Source organism: Coenobita brevimanus, chromosome 63 (assembly GCF_032717465.1).
Source record: "Coenobita brevimanus isolate Jiangsu-jjx chromosome 63, ASM3271746v2, whole genome shotgun sequence".
NCBI classification, from domain to species: Eukaryota; Metazoa; Arthropoda; class Malacostraca; order Decapoda; family Coenobitidae; genus Coenobita; species Coenobita brevimanus.
In genome coordinates, this window is record NC_137016.1 from 7,968,313 (window position 1) to 7,989,601 (window position 21,289).

Here is a 21,289-nt window from a genome sequence, read left to right on the forward strand (position 1 = left end):
AGACATCTTAATCCCGTAAGAGGTGGCCACAAACAAGCTCCCTCCATGTCGCCCTGTCCCCTGTCACTTAGCTGCCCTTCCTACAACCTAAACCTCCCCTCTCTCACATATCTCTCCACTTCACCCCTCCATCCCAGACAAAAAGCCATGCCGGGAGTGCAAAAACATAAATGAAAAGGTAAAACGATGTCATGGTACATTTGGACGTGGACATGATACTGTAACATGTTGGCTATCCGGCTGGAGTATTGTTCTGGGAAAAAAAAAAGGAAAACTAAAACTGTCAATACTTCTTTAATACTATTGCAGAACAACAGTTATTAAAAGGGATTTCTCAGCCGCCACAAAAGTCTTTCCGTTACCAGTATCCTGAGTCACTGTGCTGTCCTCTTCTCGAATGACACTCCTTGGCATTCATCAGAGGGCTGTGTTAATTTTCCCTGGAGAGGCATTTGTTACTGACGTATTTATTGCCAATCTTTCACACTTGACTGCTGAGGTATAACACGAGTTTAACACTAAAATATCGTACTAGTCATGAAGATGTTCCATGGCAAAAATGTAGAGTTGTAGCATTGTTTTTTCTGCCACTGAGCAACGGGAAGTAAGCTGCAAAACGACGAAAATCAGGGCCAGGATAAAGTGAACGTGCTATAAGATGAAGGTAAAGGAGGTGATAAAAGCATATAATAAAGGAGTGCGAAAATATATATTGAAGGAGTGCAAGCCTATCAGTACGACGATGCCTTATTTATTATTTTTTTCAGTTATTAATCTATTTATCCTCATCCTATCCTGTACTGCTCCTAAAATCAAGAGCGTAGGGGATAGGGGATAGGCTGGTTAGTCCATTTAAGACAAGAATGACCAGTCCCATGCCCCTGCAAGCCAGTCACTGAGCAATAAGCCCCAGTTAATTATGTATTGGAACCTTCATGGGCCCATCCCGTTGGAGTGACTTAACCAGCTGGATGTCTGACGTCCGTTTATTGTTACACGCAAATGCAACAAACACTGAAAGGATAGGTAGAAAGGTATGCAGGTAGCAGAGGGGTCGGAAGATAAGCAGGCAGCAGGGGGATAGGCAGGCAAGCAGGCAGCAGAGGGGTAGGCAGGCAGAGGAGCAGTGGTCAGTAAGGCAGGACGTGTGACCGTGCTTGGGCCATCCATCACCTGTCCTCGTTAAGTGTTGCTGTCACCTCACCCTCCATCCTCTTCACCACTCCATCCCCTCCACATCACAGCCACCCAACACTCCCATCCTCTCTACCCTTCCACCCTCTCCCTTCCAACCATCCACACATCTGCTCCTCCATCTTTCCACTCCATCCCTGCAACCTTCCACCCCTCTGTTCCTTTTTTCCTTCCCCTCATCCTCATCTCCATCTCTCCACCACTATGTCCTTCCCTCCTGTATCTCCTCCTCATGTCTGTCCCCCCATCCTTCCGTTCCTCCACCTGTCCATCCTTCCATCTCTCTATCCCTCCATCCTTCCATCCATCCATGTTTCCATCCTTCCATTCTTTTTTCTTTTATCCTCAGTCCCTTCGTTCCCTCCGTATTTCCATATTTCCTCTCTACTGTCCACCTCTTTCTTCCATCCTTCCGTCTTCTCTCTCTCTCTCTCTCTCTCTTTTGCTGTACCCCTTCATCTTTCCACCTATTTATCTCCCATTCAGACTAAGAATTGAAATAGGAACCTTGATTGCGAAGTCGACGGTTGAGTGTTGTTTGGGGAAAGATAAGAGCTTCGTTAAAATTAATTGCATGCCCTAATGTTCAACTTGTAATTAGATAGTTATTAATCCCAAGTCTTCTTTTTTTCCTCTGCTTATCTGTACCTTCACCCCTTCATACCCTCCCCCCTTCACCCATCCATACCCTCATCCCTCCGTACCCTGACCACTCCTCCCTTCCATACCCTCACCCCTTCACGGCTCCATACCTTCACCCCTTCACGCCTCCATACCCTCACCCTTTCACGGCTCCATACCCTCACCCCTTCACCCCTCCATACCCTCACCTCTTCACCTCTCCATACCCTTACCCCTTCACCCCTCCATACCCTCAGCACTTCGCCCCTCCATACCCTCACCCCTTCACCCCTCCATACCCTGGCCCCTTCACTTCTTCATACCCTGGCCCCTTCACTTCTTCATACCCTCACCCCTTCACCCCTCCATACCCTCGCCCCTTCCCCTCTCCATACTCTCACCCCTCCATACTCTCACCCCTTCACCCCTCCATATCCTCACCCCTTCACCCCTCCATACCCTCACTACTTCACCCCTCCATACCCTCACCCCATCACCCCTCCATACCCTCACCCCTTCACCCCTCCATACCCTCACCCACTCACCCCTCCATACCCATACCCCTTCACCCCCCATATCCTCACCCCTTCACCCCTCCATACCCTCACCACTTCACCCCTCCATACCCTCACCCCATCACCCGTCCATACCCATACCCCTTCACCCCCCATATCCTCACCACTTCACCCCTCCATACTCTCATCACTTCACCCCTCCATACCCTCACCCTTTCACCCCTCCATACCCTTACCCCTTCACCCCTCCATACCCTCACCCCTTCACCCCCATACCCTCGCCCCTTCACCCCTCCATACCCTCACCCCTTCACCTCTCCATACCCTCACCCCTTCACCTCTCCATACCCTCACCCCTTCACTCCATACCCTCAACTTTCTATACCCTCACCCATTCACCCCTCCATACCTTCGCCCCTTCACCCCTCCATACCCCCAACCCTCCCTACCCTCACCCCTTCACCCCTTCACTGATCCATCGTCCCCTTCCTTCCACCCCTGTTCTCATCACTGTCCTGTCTCTCACCTGCCTACCTGTCTGTCTCCCTCTGCCTCTCCCTTCCCCTCATGTCACTTTGTCTCTCTGCCTGTCGTTCCTCCCTCTCATCTCCCCTCCAATCTCTTCCTTCCCCTCTTCTCTCCTTTGTCATCTCGTCGTTCTCATGTTTCTCCTCACTCTTATTGCTTCACTTTTTTTCTTCTGCCATTTTATTCTCCCTCCTCTCATTTCTTCCGTCCTCTTCTATCTTGCCTTTTTTCCTCCTCTCGTGTTCTTTCATCCTGCTCTCCCATGGGTCCTTCTCCTCTTTATTCCCTTTCTGTCCCAGCTTCCTCTTTCCCATTCTCTATTTCCTCATTTTCTTCCAGTTCTTCCCTACCACTACTTCATCCTCTTATCTTACACTAAACTCTTCTCCCCAGCTTTTCTGTTCTTTCTCCCATCTTTTCTCTGTTCTCTATCTTCTCCTCTCCTTTCTTGATTCATCTAAGTTCCTTCTAGTGTCTCGAGATGATGACATTCAACTTAGGAGAGACTTACCTGACTTGAAGCGTTAGATAAATAACCTTTATACTCCTTCCCTGCTGGGCTAACCTAAACTGAATGAAATTGTTTGATATTAGAAGGAATAGGATACTATAATGGGTTCATGATGCTGGGAGGGTTAACCTCTCTCTTCTCTTTCATAGACTGTCTTTACTTCTCTTCACACCCATTTTTTCTCCTCTCCTTTCCCTTGTTCTCTCCTGCTCTCTCCTCTACACCTGTTGTCCTCTCTCATTAACTACTTATTACGTTTCTTCCACACTCCTCTCCTCCATGATCCTCTCCCTTCTATCCCACTCCTCTTTCTACTCCCCTTTATTCGTCTTTTCATCCTCAAGCATCATTCTTCCTCCTTCCTCTTCCCTCACTTCTGTCTCCACCCTCAGTCCTTTTTTCCTTCTTCCATTTTCCGTATATCTTTCTCCACTGACTTCCTCCTTCGTATCTTCTCATTTGCTTTTATGTTCCTTACTTTTTTACTCTCTCATCCTCCCAGTCTATCTCTCATTCTCACAGTTCATTGTCACTTCCTTGCTTTCTTCCTCACCCGTCTCTCATTTCTCTTCCCTCATCGTTTCGTCTCTTTCACGCCACTTCCCTCTCTCCATCCACCTTTTCATCCACCCCTTCTGCTTCTTTCCTCTTTTCCATCCTGTTATTTTCTCCCTCCTCTTTCCTATCCCAGCCTTTTTTCTCTTTCTTCTTTCTCAGTCTTTCCTCTCCCTTTCTTTCCATGTCACCTTTGCTACCAAATATGTCTTCTGTTTCTCACTTTTAGTCCTCTTTACTCTCTTTTTCTTTTGTTCTTTTCCTCCTTCCTTTTTCTTTTCTCCTTTCCCTTACATTCCTCCTCTTCCTCCTTCTCCTTCTCCTCCTCCTCCTCCTCCTCCTCCTCCTCCCCCCTTGTCTCATATTCGTCTGCAATCTCTCATCTCTTGCACCTCTCCTTAGCCATTCTTCTTGTTGCCCATTTGCTTGAGTTCTCTCTCTCTCTCTCTCTCTCTCTCTCTCTCTCTCTCTCGTTTATAGCTTTCCTCTTCTGTGTTCTCTCCTCTGTCTCTATATATTCTCCTTTTTACCCTTCATTTTTTTTGGTTTCATCCCCTCATTTTCACACTACCTACATCTTTCTCCGGTTGTGTAAGATTCGTTTTTCTTTCCTCTCTTCTGTTTTTATCATCCGTCTTTCCTCATTCTCTTTGTGCTTCCTTTTCTTCTTCCATTTTATTCCTGTGCATTATCCACCTTTTTTTTCCCTCCTTCAGTAAACACTCGTGGGCTTGAATTTCTCATTTTTTTTCCAGGTAACATTAAACGATTTTTGTTCTCAACGATATGAAAGTTATTCCTGTCCCTTTAAACTCTCTCATGGTCGTGACAACTCTAGTCTTGTATTCCAGGTAGCGCCAACCACCTGTATTAATCGGGGATAGAGTTCGAGGGCCTGCATTCTCGTCGGTTAGGGAAGCTGTCTAACACCTCTTCTTATGCGATTCAATTTGGTTATTATACGTAACTCCTCATTCATGTGTTGCGTAAGACATTTTAAGGTCGCCATTCTCTGCATATGTAAGATACAAAATTATATTAACCGGCCGGATCCAAAAAATAAATCGCTTAGGAGGAGAATCGGTTGTGAGGTGGCTTGCAGTCCTAATGGACCCAAGTTCGAATCCCGGCTGGTGCAGGGAACACGTTAAAGATTTGAATTTCAAAAAGCAGACTTTCCAGATCTACCAGAAGGCCCACCGACATGTCCTAAAAATACTGTACCCCAGCTAATATCAACGCACCAGTCACGTATGAGACAGCTCTAGCATGTATTCAATATGAACGGTGGGTGTTAGCTCCGAAGTTGTGATATGTGGAGGTGGATGGAATGTGGAAGGGCTACTGCCTAGGGAACAGACTGTGAAACCTATACCCAGAGTCGGACACAGAAAACTAATAATTAACCCGACGGGAGAACGAGCCCAGGAGTCTGAGACCACATCTCTCTTTGTTTCCTCGTCTCTCTACAAACTCTTTCCTTTTCCACTCTGCAACCCTTTCCTCTCTTCCTAGCTCCCCTCGCAACTCTCCCATCTTCAGCCACACACAAACCCCTAATCACCTCGCTGCCAGAGTCCTCCATTAATTTGTCAGCTTATACCAAAACCGTACTGAAAATAATAAACCGCTGAGGTCGGGCATCCCTTTTACCGTTTCACTCTTTCTCCTGACGATTTTTTTTTCTTTTTAGGTCACGATAGGCTCAGCGTACTGGAGGGGATAAGTATAGCGCTGATATACCTCTGCACCATGAGAGGCCTTTCCGTTGCTGAATAAAACTGAGAGTTATTACCAAAAAAGTATACTGAAATGGACGTCACCCGGAGTTATGTGGATATCTTGGCACTGAGGAGGGGATGGGGAGTGTTACTTGTAAATACGAGAAGTCTTCCTTAACCGCAGTAGTATCGTCGGGGAGCAGCAAAAAGTTGGTGTTGAAGGTGTCGTCGTAGTGTACCGTAGTTATTAATTCTCTGCCCTAATTCGATACCCCCCTACCAGCACCTTTTCAACCACGTTCCCCGCCCAAACTCAGCACTCTTTCTGTGTCCACCTCTAGGCATAAACTTACTTCTCCGTTCCTTGAGGCCTAGCAATCTTCCTGCAATTCACACATTTTCACATGTCACCTCTTCAACAATATTACAGACCGTCCCATACTGAGCACATGCTAGGGTGCCTCATTCAGGGGTGGTGTGACGACATTGGCATTTTTTTTTTTTTTTAATGGAATGTTGGTACGACCTATGGAAAGTCTATATAAACCAAATTAAAGTATTCAAATTGTTCCCTGTCCCAGCCTGGGATCAAAGTTGTGTCCTTTCAAGCAGCTCACTTATCCAAGCATTTAATCACCACTTCCCCTACCACCACTTCTACGAACACGTTTTGCCACTGCCTTTATAATTCACTTTGTGCCGCTTCCACTGCTGAAACCTCATTCTCCAAATTAAAAATAATTTCTGTGAGTGGTGCTTGCTGTTTGTAGACAGTTAAGTTTGATCTGGTGTCAAGTCGCATTTCTCGGTAATGAAACTGATATCGTACAGTAGATAACATTTTGTTCTTGTCGCACTATACCTTAAATTTTCGTCCTTAATATTTACTAAGTAGCAATAGTGAGTTTTTTTTTTTCCACTGTTAAATTCACAGTAAATCAGTAAAAAAAAATCATTCTAAAGTTACACTGACATTTATAAGGCTTAGTATCCCATTTGTCTCAAATCACAGTACTGTGTGTATGTAGAAAGTTGTGATGTTATGGTATCATCACCATCATCATCAGCCGTTTTAGTGTCCACTGCAGGACCGGCCTATCCCAACTGAAGTGGGGACGATGCAGCCAATGTATCTCTACCAAGTGGCTTAGGCTGTCTGGTAGAGACTGTATGTACGGTGAGAAGTGCTTGTAAGTGTAATTGTAATGGTGGAGTGACTTTGGATGTGTGTGTAGTCTGTGAACCAAGTGTAAACTGACTGGGTGTAAGCATACTTTATAGTATGCGACACTGATTCAACCACAGGACTCCCCATGTCCGCCAAAGCAGTACATGGCCAGAAGAACGCTCCCATAGTTTATTATCCTGGAGTAGCGCGAACCCTCGTTCTTCCATGTACGAAAACGCACACTCTACCACTGTACCACAGAGGCTCCGATGTTATGGTATACATCCCGGATATGTAACGAAGACTGTCTGGAAAAGAAATTTCCTCGGATACACCTGGAAACAAACAAGGTGGACTTACATCAGTACAGTAGGAAGAAGAAGAAGAGGAAAAAAAAATTAGTCAGACTAGTCTAGTGGGCGTATGGACACTGTCTCTCCAGGTTAGGAGTACCCCTACCTTCCAAAAAAAAAAAAAAAAAAAAAGCGATACTTTGAATGCACAAATGACTTTTAATCTTTTCAGATCATGGAAAGTCATTTATATTTTGATATTGCTATACTAGACAATTTAGGGGATATATTTTGTAGTGATGAGTTAATGAAAGCTGTATTTACACCTCCCGTTGGAACAGTACTTCTTAAAGTGGGTTAAATTCATCCGAAGATAGAAGCAAAATTATGTTGAAAAAAAGTAGCTACCTGGAATCGTATTGTGAGGATGGATGTGAAATGTACTTAGAAGTGTATACAGATAAATAAAGAAGTAAATAGGCAAAATATAAAAATAAATATGTCAGTAATAAAAACCTTTCCATGGAAAATTAACACAGCGCTTTGAAGAATGCCAAGGAGTATCATTCGAGAAGAGGAGAGCGCAGTTACTCAGGACATTGGTATCGGAGAGACCTTTTTGGCGGCTGAGAAATCCCTTTTAATAACTGTTGTGCAGCGAAAGTATTGAAGAGGTACTGACAGTTTTATTTTTCCTTTTTTCCCAGAACAATGCTCCAGCCGGATACATGTTACAGTATCATGTCCAGATCCAAATGTACCATGACATCGTTTTACCATTTTATTTATATGTTTTTGCACTCCCGGCATAGCGTTTTGTCTGGGATGGAGGGATGAAGGGGAGAGATATGTGAGAGAGGGGAGGTTTAGGTTGTAGGGAGGGCAGCTAAGAGACAGGGGACAGGGCGACGTGGAGGCCACTTGTCTGTGGCCACCTCTTACGGGATTAAGATGTCTGGCTATAGATAGACAGAAAAATCCTTCTCCATTACCTTCGACATAGGGAGGGTTTCACTGGAGACTAAAACCATCCCACGTTAACCAGGGTAAATTAAATATGTCGTCCTCCAAGGCGTAAGGATTAAGGGGTTGGAACCAATCTTCATCAGCCTCTTTGTACGATGTTGTTTTTCAGCCTTCATGCCGTTGCCTGTCCACTTCAGCTATATTCACTATTTATAGAAGTCGCTTCAGCAGAGCACATTCTTTAGTTAGTAGCAACTTAAAGCAAATTAATGCTGACAGCTAAACTGACCACAATATGAAAAGGATTAAATAAAACAAGTTGTCACACACACACACACACACACACACACACACACACACACACACACACACACACACACACACACACACACACACACACACACACACACACACACACACACACACACACACACACACACACACACACACACACACACACACACTTCAAAACCTAGCACCCATTCTCGCTTCACGAGTGCGGGTGTCAGTAAGTACCACTAATATATTGCAAAATACCTCTGTTGCCTAAACGATAAAACAAAACTCACTCAAGCCCAACACTGCAGAGTTTTCACACTTTGTCTAACATTATACAGAAATATCACACTTCACACTATGCCATCTTACAAAAGCGCAACCGTTCACTCCTGCGCACTCAGTTGTCGAAATGGTAAGGCTGTTGACGTCACTAGTACTTCACATCCTGCTAAATCCCCAGTCCCATTACTGCGAATAATAGACACCACTTAAGGGATGGGGTAGGGGAGCGGGTTGAAAGTGTGGGTAGAATAATCGTGTCACTCCACCCCCCCCCGTAACACACACACACACACACACACACACACACACACACACACACACACTTGTGTACATCATAGCATCATCATAACCGTACTCATATATGGTGTTTGCATGCATCGCAGATACGAAAAAGAAACACATAGGAGTGCCATTTTTTTTTTTCAGTATCAGAGAAAAATTGACCACATCTACATTTTCTCAGTATTTAGTTATTCGAATTTCTCGAATAAATACACATATGCGTACGAACACAAACAAGAACATTTCCCCGTACACTAAGGCTGAAAAAAACATTACAGGTTTTACGCGAGTCTTTGAAGCTGCACAAATATTTATCTAAACTTTTAACGCCCCGCCTTCCTAATCTGTGTTCATTTAAGCTGTCGTTATGCTGTCAAACAACCCATCAAACAAGTTAACGATTCCTCTCTCTCTAAATATAGTTGTCATTCTCGGTACCTCCTTTGAAGTCTTTGTAGTCGCTGTCTCCCTTAGATACGTCGTGGGAAATTCGTTCGAGCCTTTGAAGCTTCGTTTGCTCATCCCTTGGTTTACCCTAACTTCATTTTGTGTTCGAAATCAAAGGGGTATATAAATAGATTTTGCGAGGTGGGAAAAGATGGTGTGAAGACAGCGTGTGGCATATGTCATCAACATCATCATCATCATCATCAGCCGTTGAGGTCCACTGCAGGACCGGCCTATCCCTACCGAAGCAGGGACGATACAGCCAATGTATTGCTACCCAGTGGCTAAGGCTGTCTGGTAGAGAGAGTATGTAGGGTGAGAAGTGCTTGTGTGTGTAATTGTAATGTTGGAGTGGCTCTGGATGTGTGTGTAGTCTTTGAACCAAGTGTAATCGGCCCGCCTTAAGCCAACTGTGGTAAGGCCTAAGTTATTATTAATGTTTATACAAAGCAAATGGTTTTTCTGTGAGACGAGTGACGTGCATGGGAGAAGGGAAATGGCATATTTGTGAACCTGAGGATGTATCTCTTAATGACCTTAATGATATTGAATGATGAACAAGTTTATACATTTTTTATCAAAAAAAAAAAAAAAAAAAAATATATATATATATATATATATATATATATATATATATATATATATATATATATATATATATATTGTACTTTAATATTCATTCTACTTTGATTGTGAAGTGTAAGATGTGTGAGTGAAGACAATGGTGTACCGTAATAAGCAATCCTGTTCATGACTCAAGCTCAAGAAGTTTTAAATATGGAACTTAAGTTAGAAATTAGCTTCGGTTCTGGCCCCAACGTAAAGTTTATTCCTAAAATTTATTCCATCACGCAGTATAAAGTATCTCCAGAGACACAAAGCATTTCAGCACCTTTATTATTTGTAATGCATCTTTCTTTCCCACCAAACTTTTGTTGTTGGGAAAGTAAACCAAACTTTATCCTTGTGAAACGCGAGCACAGAATCCACGCCTCGACTCTTTTGTTGCAAACTTTTGAATATTGACTCCTAGCATTTGTAAAAGACAGACGGGGTTGGTAAATTTGCCGACACGTGTCAAAATTTATTCTTATTCATGCCTTGTTGCTCTTGGTTTGATGCTATTTACGATGTTTTTTTTGTTTTGTTTTTTACTTTTCTCATGTCCAAGATTGTTTATTGTTTTCTTTTTTATATTGACCACCTTATATCTAACAATTTAGGGATGCGTATTATATCGTTTTAGATGTGCTTGATGCAGGCCAATTGTTTCTCACATTACGATTATGATATGTACAGAACCTAAAGTAACCAGAGCACACACACACACACACACACACACACACACACACACACACACACAGTTCACTGTCGAGAAAAACAGAGTAATGAATTGACAAACACGGCCACCCACACCCACACACACACGCTACCCCTTCAGTTCCCGGTAACGCTTGCAGGAAGGCTACTGTTATATGCGTGGACACGGACATGCACACAAGGACGTACTAAACTCATGCTTGTCCCTCACCACGAATATTACTAAGAAGCACACACACACACACACACACACACACACACACACACACACACACACACACACACACACACCATCTCTGTAAAACGCAAGCCGACACCAAAATACTCAGAGTCTGGTAAACACTTCCTTCCAAAGAGATCAATGTTGAACCTTCAGTAAATATTGAGAGAGAGAGAGAGAGAGAGAGAGAGAGAGAGAGAGAGAGAGAGAGAGAGAGAAATGTAACCTTTTAAACAAACGAGACGTATCAAGGACATGAGAGAAACATTATCCATTTCAGTCTGGGGACGTCGTTTTAATTATATTCCTACAGTCACCAAGCGATCATAATTACCGTAGGAGAGAGATTTCTGGCTGGAGGAGTCAGATATACCTTTCAGTAACCAATTTGATACGAAAGACCTGTATTAAGATGAGTATAATTGTGTTGAACTAGACTGAATCAGGTTACTAATACATCACCAGATACAAAGGGTACAGGACACAGAACACCATGGGATGTACGTACCGTATTAAAAAATAATATTTTGGCTGCGGCTTATTTCCTTTTCATTTGTTCAGGCTAAGGTCAGGTGATTTTACTATGCTCAAGGTGCTGGAGAGGGACGCCTTCACGTCGTGGCACAGTTATAGCCGGGAAACGTCCCTCAGGTCCCCTCCAGTCCCCTGAAAGAGGGATAGTGAACTGCAGAAGTGGCGTTGTCAGCAGGCCAGCAGCTTCAAGCCTTGACAACCCCGTGGCTGTAGCAACAACAGCTATGCTCAAGATAAGCCTAGGACACCATGAATTTAAAATACTATCATGCTGAATATTCACTACGCGAGAATATAGTTTTATTTTTCTCCAGCATATGACGGGCGATTGTATTCATCTTACGGTTACTCACCGTAGCCAACACTTGACCAATATTACGATAAGAGTCTCTAGAGTGGTTAATCCTTGCATTTCGATGACGTCCTTTTGTAGTTTATTTTTGATGCAACTGTATGATTTTTTTCAACTTAAGGGAGGCCCTGAAAGTGAGGAGGTAAGTGAAAGCTGTATCAAATTCCTCACTGATAGTTATCTATACTTTCTTTTTGTAGTTTATTCTTGTGTCTACTTCATATTTTTTTTCAATATAGGATAGCGCCGTGGGAGTGGAGCGATATCTGGCTCCTTCTGTCACTGAGTCTGTCCAAAGCCGAAGAAAATGAATAGGTGATAGCAGGATTTAATAAGAAACCAAGAGAGCACATTAAAGACGAGAAAAGAGGTTTCTATAAAAAGCAGCACGCTTTATGAAACGTGAAAGATGAACGAGACGAAGGAGAGGAAACAAGGAAATGCAGGATAGAAAGAAAGGAGGAGAGAATTAGTCCTGAAATATAAATAAGAAGACTTCTGAATGATGGATGAAAGTGACAGACGTATCAGGAAAAGCAGAAGGGAGAAAAGAAAAGAATAAGAGATTTAAGACGTGAGAAGAGATCCTGACAGACAAAGGAGATGGTTTAGCAAGCGCAAAGGATGAAGAAGATAAGAAAACAAAGAGGAGGGGAAAAGAATTGAGCGAAACAAGAGTCATAGCGTGAATGGTAATGGGAAAAAAAAGATCATTATTGAAAAAGGGGAGAAGATGGGAAAAGAAAAGATATGAAAGTAGAGATGAGATTATGGTAGACTTAGGAGAAAACATGAAAAAATAAGGTAACACAACAGAAACAAGATGACGTAAGACAAATGTGGGGAAAGCTAAGAAAACAAGGGACAAGGAAAGCGAGAAACAAGACTAATAAAGAACACAAATCTTGGGTTATAAAGGAATGGCTGGAGAAGATCTGATGTGTAGAATGAAAATAGGAAGACAAAGAATTATGAGCTGTGAATTAAGCTGAGAAAATAAAATTATCAAGAAGGAGCACTCATAGATGCGACATTTGTGCACTGCATATGACGTCATAGCCGAATATATATATATATATTTCTATAAATAACAGAACAGAGGAAGGAAAAACAAATAAGTAAAAGAAAAATACATGTAATCCATACACCAGATTACTGGTGTCCTCTGTTCATAAAATATCTGTAACAGTTAGACTTGAACAGTTGTGGGTTGAAATTTGGAGGGAAACAACTCTGGGGAAGCGAGTTCCAGAGAGATGCAGTTCGGGGAATGAAAGAATTCTGATAGGCAGAAGTTCTGCAATATGGCTGAGTGACATTCCAGTCATGAGCGCTATCAGATGCCCGTGTAGCACGAGGGAAGGCATGGAGAGGTGGCACCATGGACGCAACTTCGTCTGAGCATTTGCCCAAAAAATATCTGTAAAATAATGCAAGGGAGGCAACATTCCTTCTTACTTGCAGGGGAGGTAGTTTATATGTAATGGCAGGGTTGTTAATGATTCTAACAGCTTTATTCTGAATTTTGTCTAGTTGTCTTAATGCAACCTCTCCACAACCATTCCACAAGGGTGAGCAATATTCAAGCTGAGAGCGCACATGACTCTTATAAATTATAGCTAACTGCTCATCGGCAAAGAAGTTACGGACTCAGTACAATAATCCAAATTTCTTTGAGGCGGTTTTAGCAAGTGATCTGACATGATAGGTCCAACTGAGGGCACTGTTAAGTGAGATGCCAAGAATTTCAATACTTTTGGAGATGGGAATATTAGTAGGACTGAAGGTAATGTACGAATCTGGCAATATCTGTCTATTAGTAAAATGTATATATTTAGTTTTACTAGCATTAAAAGAGACAAGGTTGTTTTGTCCCCATTCACTGATTGTAGATAGATCTTGGTTTATGGAGATGGCTGTACTGAGTTGAGAGGTAGAGACATTAGACTTTGTAAATGGATGTCTGAATGTGAATGAACTATGTAGTGTTGAGTCATCTGCATATGAGTGAATGGGATTGTGAGTGACAAGAGATCATTAATATGAACCAGAAATAGGGTTGGCGCCAGAACTGATCCCTGCGGCACGCCGGCGTTAATTGAGTGGAAATTGGAATATACATCATAAACTTTTACTCTTATTTTCCTGTCACTAAGATATGAAGAAATCAAAGGAACAAAAGACGTTAGTCCATAGCAAGGGAGTTTGGACAGCAGGGAACGGTGCCATACTCTGTTGAAAGCTTTAGAGATATCAAGAGCTACTGCATGAGTTTCTCCAAAAAGATCAGTTGATTGATGGATGGTATGAGTTAAGAGATTGAGTATGTCAATGGTGGATCTTTCGTGGCGAAAACCATATTGTCTATCACTAATTAAGTTGTTGGATTCAAGATGTTTAACAATGTGCTTATTAATTAAAGTTTCAAATACCTTACCAAGAGAAGATGTGACAGCTATTGGTCTGTAGTTGGAGGGGTCAGACGAACTTCCTTTCTTCGGAACTGGGTGTATATTGGCTTCTTTCCATGAATTTGGGAATAAAGAAGTACGTATGCATAGTCTGAATAAATTAGCTAGGACAGAGGCAAGTTCAGGGGAACACTTTTGTTCTGTGACCTTTACCTTCGAGTGATTGTTCTCAAAGTCATTTTATTTCGGTTTGGCCTGAAAATTAACCATTTCATCAGACCTGGCCTGAACTGTAAGTTGATTTTGTCCTGTAACCTTCAGCTTTGACATACTGTTCTGAAAATTGAATCTCTTCTGCTGATAATTATCTCCTCCGGTAAGTCTGGTCAAATTCGAATCAAAAGTAACGTATAGAGTTGAAAATTTTATATTATCCTGTGACCTTGGCCTTTGATGGATTGTTCTCAAAGTCAAAAACCTTTATCCTTCTTTGCCTTGAGGCCCTTCACAAAGTTATATTTATATCTGATATATTTTAGTTGTCCTTGCCATGTGACCTTGCCGTCAACCCATTGTTCTAAAAATCAGATTGGCAACCCTGTGACTGACCTTCAACCCTTCCATCAAGTTTGATTTAAATCAGCTCAAAACTATTCTAGACAATATGTTCACACAGACACACAAGGGCAGAGCTTTCACGTTGCCCAGTGACCCTGACCGATGAGTGAGTGATAAAATCGAATCTCATCGTCTTTGCCTTATCCTCAACTCTTCCATCAAGTTTGGTGTAAATCAGATCAAGACTGATTAAGTTGACCTTGATCATATGACTGAATTTTGCTCTTTATGTGTGACCTTGACCTTTGCTTGACTGTTCTCTCGTATCTCTTCATCACTACCTTATCCTGAACCTTTCCGCAACGTTAAATCTAAATCGGATAAAAACTGTGACACATGGTATGTGACTCTGACCTTTGACCTATTGTTCTCAAAAGCAACAGGTCAGCTTTTCCTTTGACCTTGAGTTATTCCACCAAGTTTGATTAACCTGCCCCGTCCTGACTGATTTTCCACCACTGACTCCCCTCAATCCCGACCAATTTTGGAAAAAATTTTTTTTGGCTCAAACCTCCGCTTTTGGTGAGAAACATCAAAAATTCATAGAAAAATCGCTCACCTGAGGTTTAAAGTACTCAATACAGGTAGCAGTACCCTGTACCTTACTGGGTTTTCTATCAGGCTGGCTGTAAAGAAAACGAGTTCTATGGGAGGGTAACTATTCCACACCACTCATAAACAGTATTTATTTATTTATTTGGTGCGCATTTATATGGAGTACCAGAGTATATTGGTTTTCACACAGTAATATAGGCAATATAAGCATTGTTTCACTCACCAAACACATCAACATACCTGACCTTTTTCGTCAACATTACCTGATCATCATTTCTGACTGTTTCTTCCTTTAATGCTACGTAAACTTTGTCCTCCACATTGTCATTGATTGGGGAATCACTCTGGCCCTGAATTTCGTACTGGGGCACGACATGTCTTTACTGGGCAGGACACTGGTAACAGGTGAATTGCTGAGACAATGGCGTGCAAGGGGGGTGAGGTCATGCGGGGTAAGACATTGTCCCTGCCTGGCATCTTGTAGAGGAAGGTGTCCCGTGTATACGTACCAAAAGTCACATGCGAAAATTGAAAATTGTGCAAATTAGAGACCTTGCAATTGATGCGTGTTTATTTATGTCAACGGGACTGACAGTGACAAAATGTGTGGACGTATATATACGTCAACGGGATGCGGCGGTTTAATAAGAGGTAAAGACTTCTCTAGTTATATTGCTCATTTACTTGCTCTTTGTCCTCAAGATTGACTTCCTTTGCTCTTTCTTTACTCTCAACCCTTCTGCCAAGTTTGGTCTATATCGGATCAGAGCTATTTACGAAGACCATTGGGCATTGACCTATTGCTAAAAAAAAAAAAAAACAAGAGGTCAGTGCCATAGCTAATTGTCAATCCTTCCATCTAATTTAGTTCAAAAGAGATGAAAACTTCTTGGGTTACTTTGTTCATACACAGAGAGAGAGAGAGAGAGAGAGAGAGAGAGAGAGAGAGAGAGAGAGAGAGAGAGCACATTACAACACCCTTCGGTCTATCGCATGCGGGGGTGCAAAAACGTAACGAGAAGAGTGGGAATGACAGAGTGTGGGGGAAATGAGAGAGGTGAAGAGTGGATGAGGCGGCAGTGTATTGTAAGCAGAACCATATGCAGGTGATGGCCAGGGATTTATCACAGTCTGGGTACTTTTTCTTCCTGAGCTACCCCTCATATCCCATTTTCCCATGTTCTATTCCAACACTCTACCGCGCTTTTTATCCCTCCGTCTCTCTCTCTCTCTCTCTCTCTCTCTCATTCACTCCTTTACTTTCATTACGTTTTCATTACGAGATTTTTTCCCAGAGCTGATTACAATCGTCTGTCAGTAGAAGAAATCGAAATACACAATTCACTATCGTTCTTTGAATGTAAACCACAGAATGATAAATTTAGTTTCTATTGTTAGAGCGAGTGAGCAGTACGAGCGAGGAGAACACTATTATAAGGCCCACGCGGTATAAGACATGTAGTAGGGTATGAACTACACCACACACAATACCAAGAATGTGTTATTCGGAGACTAAAAAATGCAGGGCATCAACACGCATGGTAGGAAAGCTTATGAGAAAGTGGGAGATGAGTGTCTTTTACCGTTTCCCAAAATTCGTCGCCATCTTTCTAAAAAAGAATATATTGTGTCAAACTGAGCTTTGACAGTGGGTTATGTAAAGCTTATGGAGATGTAAAAGATGTGACCTTTCTGTGGTTTCTCAAAATTCGCCACCATAATGATAGAAAAAAAAAAAAAAGGAGGTAAACTTTATCTCAGGATGTATTAGAGCAACAGCGGACCTATACACATTATTGGAAACCTGATTCAAAAGTAGAAGGTGATATTTTTGTGGATTTTCTCATAATTCGTCACTGTATTGCCAGAAAAAATAAAACAAGAAGAAAGCTAAATCCGTAAAAGCGCATCATATTTCATTCTGGATATCACAATATTTATATAACTGTAGACATTATTCTGTCCCGCCTTTTTTTTCTCCTTGAGCTATGAGAATCAGTCTTGGAAGTCAACAGCAAGTGACACTGATGACATTGATCTGTGGCCAAAAAAGCCACCAGTGTCGCCTGAGTTTCAGTATCCACACTTATTTCCAAAACCCATTGAAAGACAAGCTGGAGATGATGACAGGACTTTCGATGCCATTTGTACGGATACCCAGCCTACCCCGCCATAGAACCAATGCCTTTCGTAATGAAACAGGCTTCAGAGTATGACATCATTATCTTTCTTGTGGTCTTACATAAATGTGTATGTTGTTTAGGATACTATGCCACGACGGCATATTCCTATCTATTCCGAGAGCGTAACTATAGAGATTGAGTTCGTTTCTATGTATGCATGTATGTACAGTATGTATGGGTTTATATATCATAACAAACTATCTCAAAAATACATGACCAGATTTGGATATAGATTGGCACGTATGTTGTGTGTCGGGCTTGGAAGAATTGATTCGAGTTTGGTGCATCTCTTTCAGTGCTCAAGGTCACGGAAGATTTTTCAAATTTCAGGGTGGGGGGTAACATCATAAATGTCAGATTCAATCCGAATCAAACTTGGTTTATGTACTGTGTGTGGTATTGAGAAAATGTAGTTCGATTTTGGTGCATATTGATTTGAGGTGAAGGTCACAGGCTAAAGTCAAATTTTGGGCATGGTTTCGCAAAGGTCTCGGAAAAGTATTATCATTTTTTTTTTTATCTAGTTGGTTTTGTTATTGTTCCCACCAAATCATTTTTTTTTTTTTTTTTTTTTTTTTTTTTTTTTAGGGCTGTGGGAGATTTTTCGTCCAGTGTGGGAAGGAAGAACTAAAGTAATACGTCATCTTAGTGACGGAGGTTAACCTCAGAAACATTATTCCTTTCTTGTACAGTCAGATACCAAAGTCCGTTTGCATCTTCTTTCCCATTGCTAGAGATATGGATGCTTGAATAAGAGGTAGTGGACAAGGGTAGGCTACGTATTATCACCCCCAAATTAATGATGATTATACACCCCCACGCCTTTATATCTTATTAAACGGTCGTATGCTAAAACATTAAAATGCAGTGTAGTTCAAACCCCTAATTTTTGACTGCCATTTATGGAACGCCTGTGGTTATTCCGTATGGACAGCCTGCATCCCATACCACAAAATGCAGTTAGCAATCATAGAGGAAGGCCACATACATTCCATCATTCAGTGCTTCAAAAATCGTCAAAATTTTAAGAGTCTGCTTCCCACTTCTCGATTTCAGGTTTAAACATACGACCCAAAGCCTCTGTGAATTCAGAACTGAATGAGGGAATGGAGCGGTGAAGGGAATTTAGTATCTTATTCTATGTACACCATGTTCTTCAGCTCTGTACAGCCAGGAATCCCAGTGAAGGTGTGCATGACAGTAACTCCGAGCGAACCACTTCACCTGCCAATACTCGTATCCGGTCAGGAGAGGCGGCCGTGGTGGAGCAGGATATCTCTCACTCCACACTCACTCCCCACTAGACACTCACTCATTCCCTTGCTGTCTGTCTTGTGCGATTAGCGGCAGTATTACTAAAGAAATTAATAGTTTTCCACAGCATCAGAAATTTAACACTAACCACTATTGAAGAACTAACCAATTTTGACGCTAAACATTATATTCCCCACAACGTTAAAATTTAACCATGAATCACTAAAAAAAAAAAAAAAAAAAAAAAAAAGTTTCACGATAAACATTTTTGTGCAGTAGTAAAGTAATATCATGAATAATTTATTTTGTATTTTTTTGTCAAGTGAACTTCAGTTCAATGACACATTTTTATATTTTTTTCATTACTCACTTCAGGCGAATATATGAAAGAATTTTTAAACTGGGGAGTTTTTATCTAGCCCTGAATAAGCCTTTCAGGTACCAAGGGTCTTTTCTCAAAATGAAATCGTCAGGAGACAACAAGAATAAAGATACTCGTACTTTATCCGATTTAATGAGTTAAAATTCAATGCCATTTGGTTGTAAAGCTGTTTTGCAGCTGTATTATTATTATTATTATTATTATTTTTTGTCATTTTGTCCGTGTTCTGGTTCCGGTTTGGTAGCTGTATTGTTGTTTTGGTCAGTGTGTTCGTGTTCTAGCTCCGGTATGCGACATCGTAAATAATATTGTGTTCTGTGTTAGGCGCTACGTGACTTGTCTGGGAGAGGGAAGACAGAAACAAATGATTATTTTATATATATACAATAAATGTATATAGTTTATGACCGTCCTGTCTTGAGTGATATTAAATGTTGTCATCGCATGTCGCGTAATTTATCGGAAATTTTGATCTTTTGTACAGTAATATTTGTAAAACTTGTCTCCGTATTCCTTCATCATACTGAATACTGTAATGTTTAGTTTCGGGTCCTGTAGTCATAGAAACCCATGACTGTTGAATCAGTGTGGTAAGATCAGAAGGTAATAATCTACGAGTGTAAGCTAAAATCCAGCGAGAAATTGCATCCACAGTCAGAAGTGGAGGGTCCAAGAAAAAGACGAGTAATATGATTTTTTCTTTTCCCACTGACGTCTTTCCCACCACAATGAGCGCTAATGAGTGGACTCCCTCTGGATTTTTATTTTCCTATGTTAATTTGCTTCCCACGTTAACCCTTTTTGCTGCAGTGGTTTTCCCTAAATGCTTGGAGCGGTGTGTGTGTGTGTGTGTGTGTGTGTGTGTGTGTGTGTGTGTGTGTGTGAACAAGGTAGATCAAAGTTTTTATCCGATTTCAGCCAAACTTGGTGGAGGGAGTGAGTGTCAGCCAAGAGGAAAGCTATTGTTATTTATAGATCAATAGGTTAAAGGGAAGGTCAAAGGGTAGATCAGACGTTGACCTAGCAGAACCAACTTACAGTTTTTATCTACTTTAGACCAAACTTGGTGGAAGATTTGAGAATAAAGTGATTAACCTTTGAGAACAATACAAGGTAATGGTCAAAGGGCAAGGTCAAAGCTCGGCATGTGTGTACGATTGTTAACTAAGGTCAGGGTCAGTTGGCAGTGTTAAACAGTTTTATTCGGTTTAAACTGAAATCTGTGGAAGGGTTCAGGTTAACAAGGATAAAGATATTGGACTGTGAGAACAATTGGTCAAAAGTCAAGGTCACAGGGAAAGGTAAAAGGTCAAGGTCATTACGCAAAGTTATATAAAAGTGTTGATCTGATCTGAACTAAAGTTGTTGGAAGTGTCAAAGGTTACGCTAGGCAAGTCAGTTTTGTGAGTAATTTGTCGAAGGTGAAGGTCACAGGGAAAAGTCAGATATTAGACCCATAAACCAGTTGGTGAGTGCGGGTGTTGCACTCCCTGAATGCTCCTTTTGTTTATTTATTTTTATTGTTAATTAATTTGTTTGCAGCAGTGGTTTTTCCCTGAGCCACATAAAATTATCCGACGTTATCTGGAAAAAAAAAAATGAAGTTTATATATCACATTTTAAAAGTTAGTCAGTTTTATGTTCTATATATATTTTGAATATTGCTTCAGGGCTCTTATCCCTTTAGTACAAGGGCGTCATATTTTCATTTCTGTGTGTTGCTACCCATGTGTCTGCCGGACCCTCTGAAAAACGTTGCTTAATAAATAAAAATCAGGCAAGGATATGGCTTCGCCCAGGGTCGCGCAAGGCGGCGACGCTTGGGAACTCCCAGGGTGGCAGGAGAGAGCTGACTCCGTGAAAAAAAATATAAATAAATAAATATATCGAAAACAATGTTCCGAAGAGCATAACTAAGCGGCATTGTACCCCATGCAAAACTAAGCCATTAGGAATGAACTTTTTGTCCAAATGCTAAAAGAATAAACATCCAGTTCTCAACATTTTTAAACTTCCCTAAATTCACGAAAGAGAACAAGTACGACAACATAGGCTAGCGTGTTGCCAGGAGCCGGTATGGCTGACTTTTATCGCCACT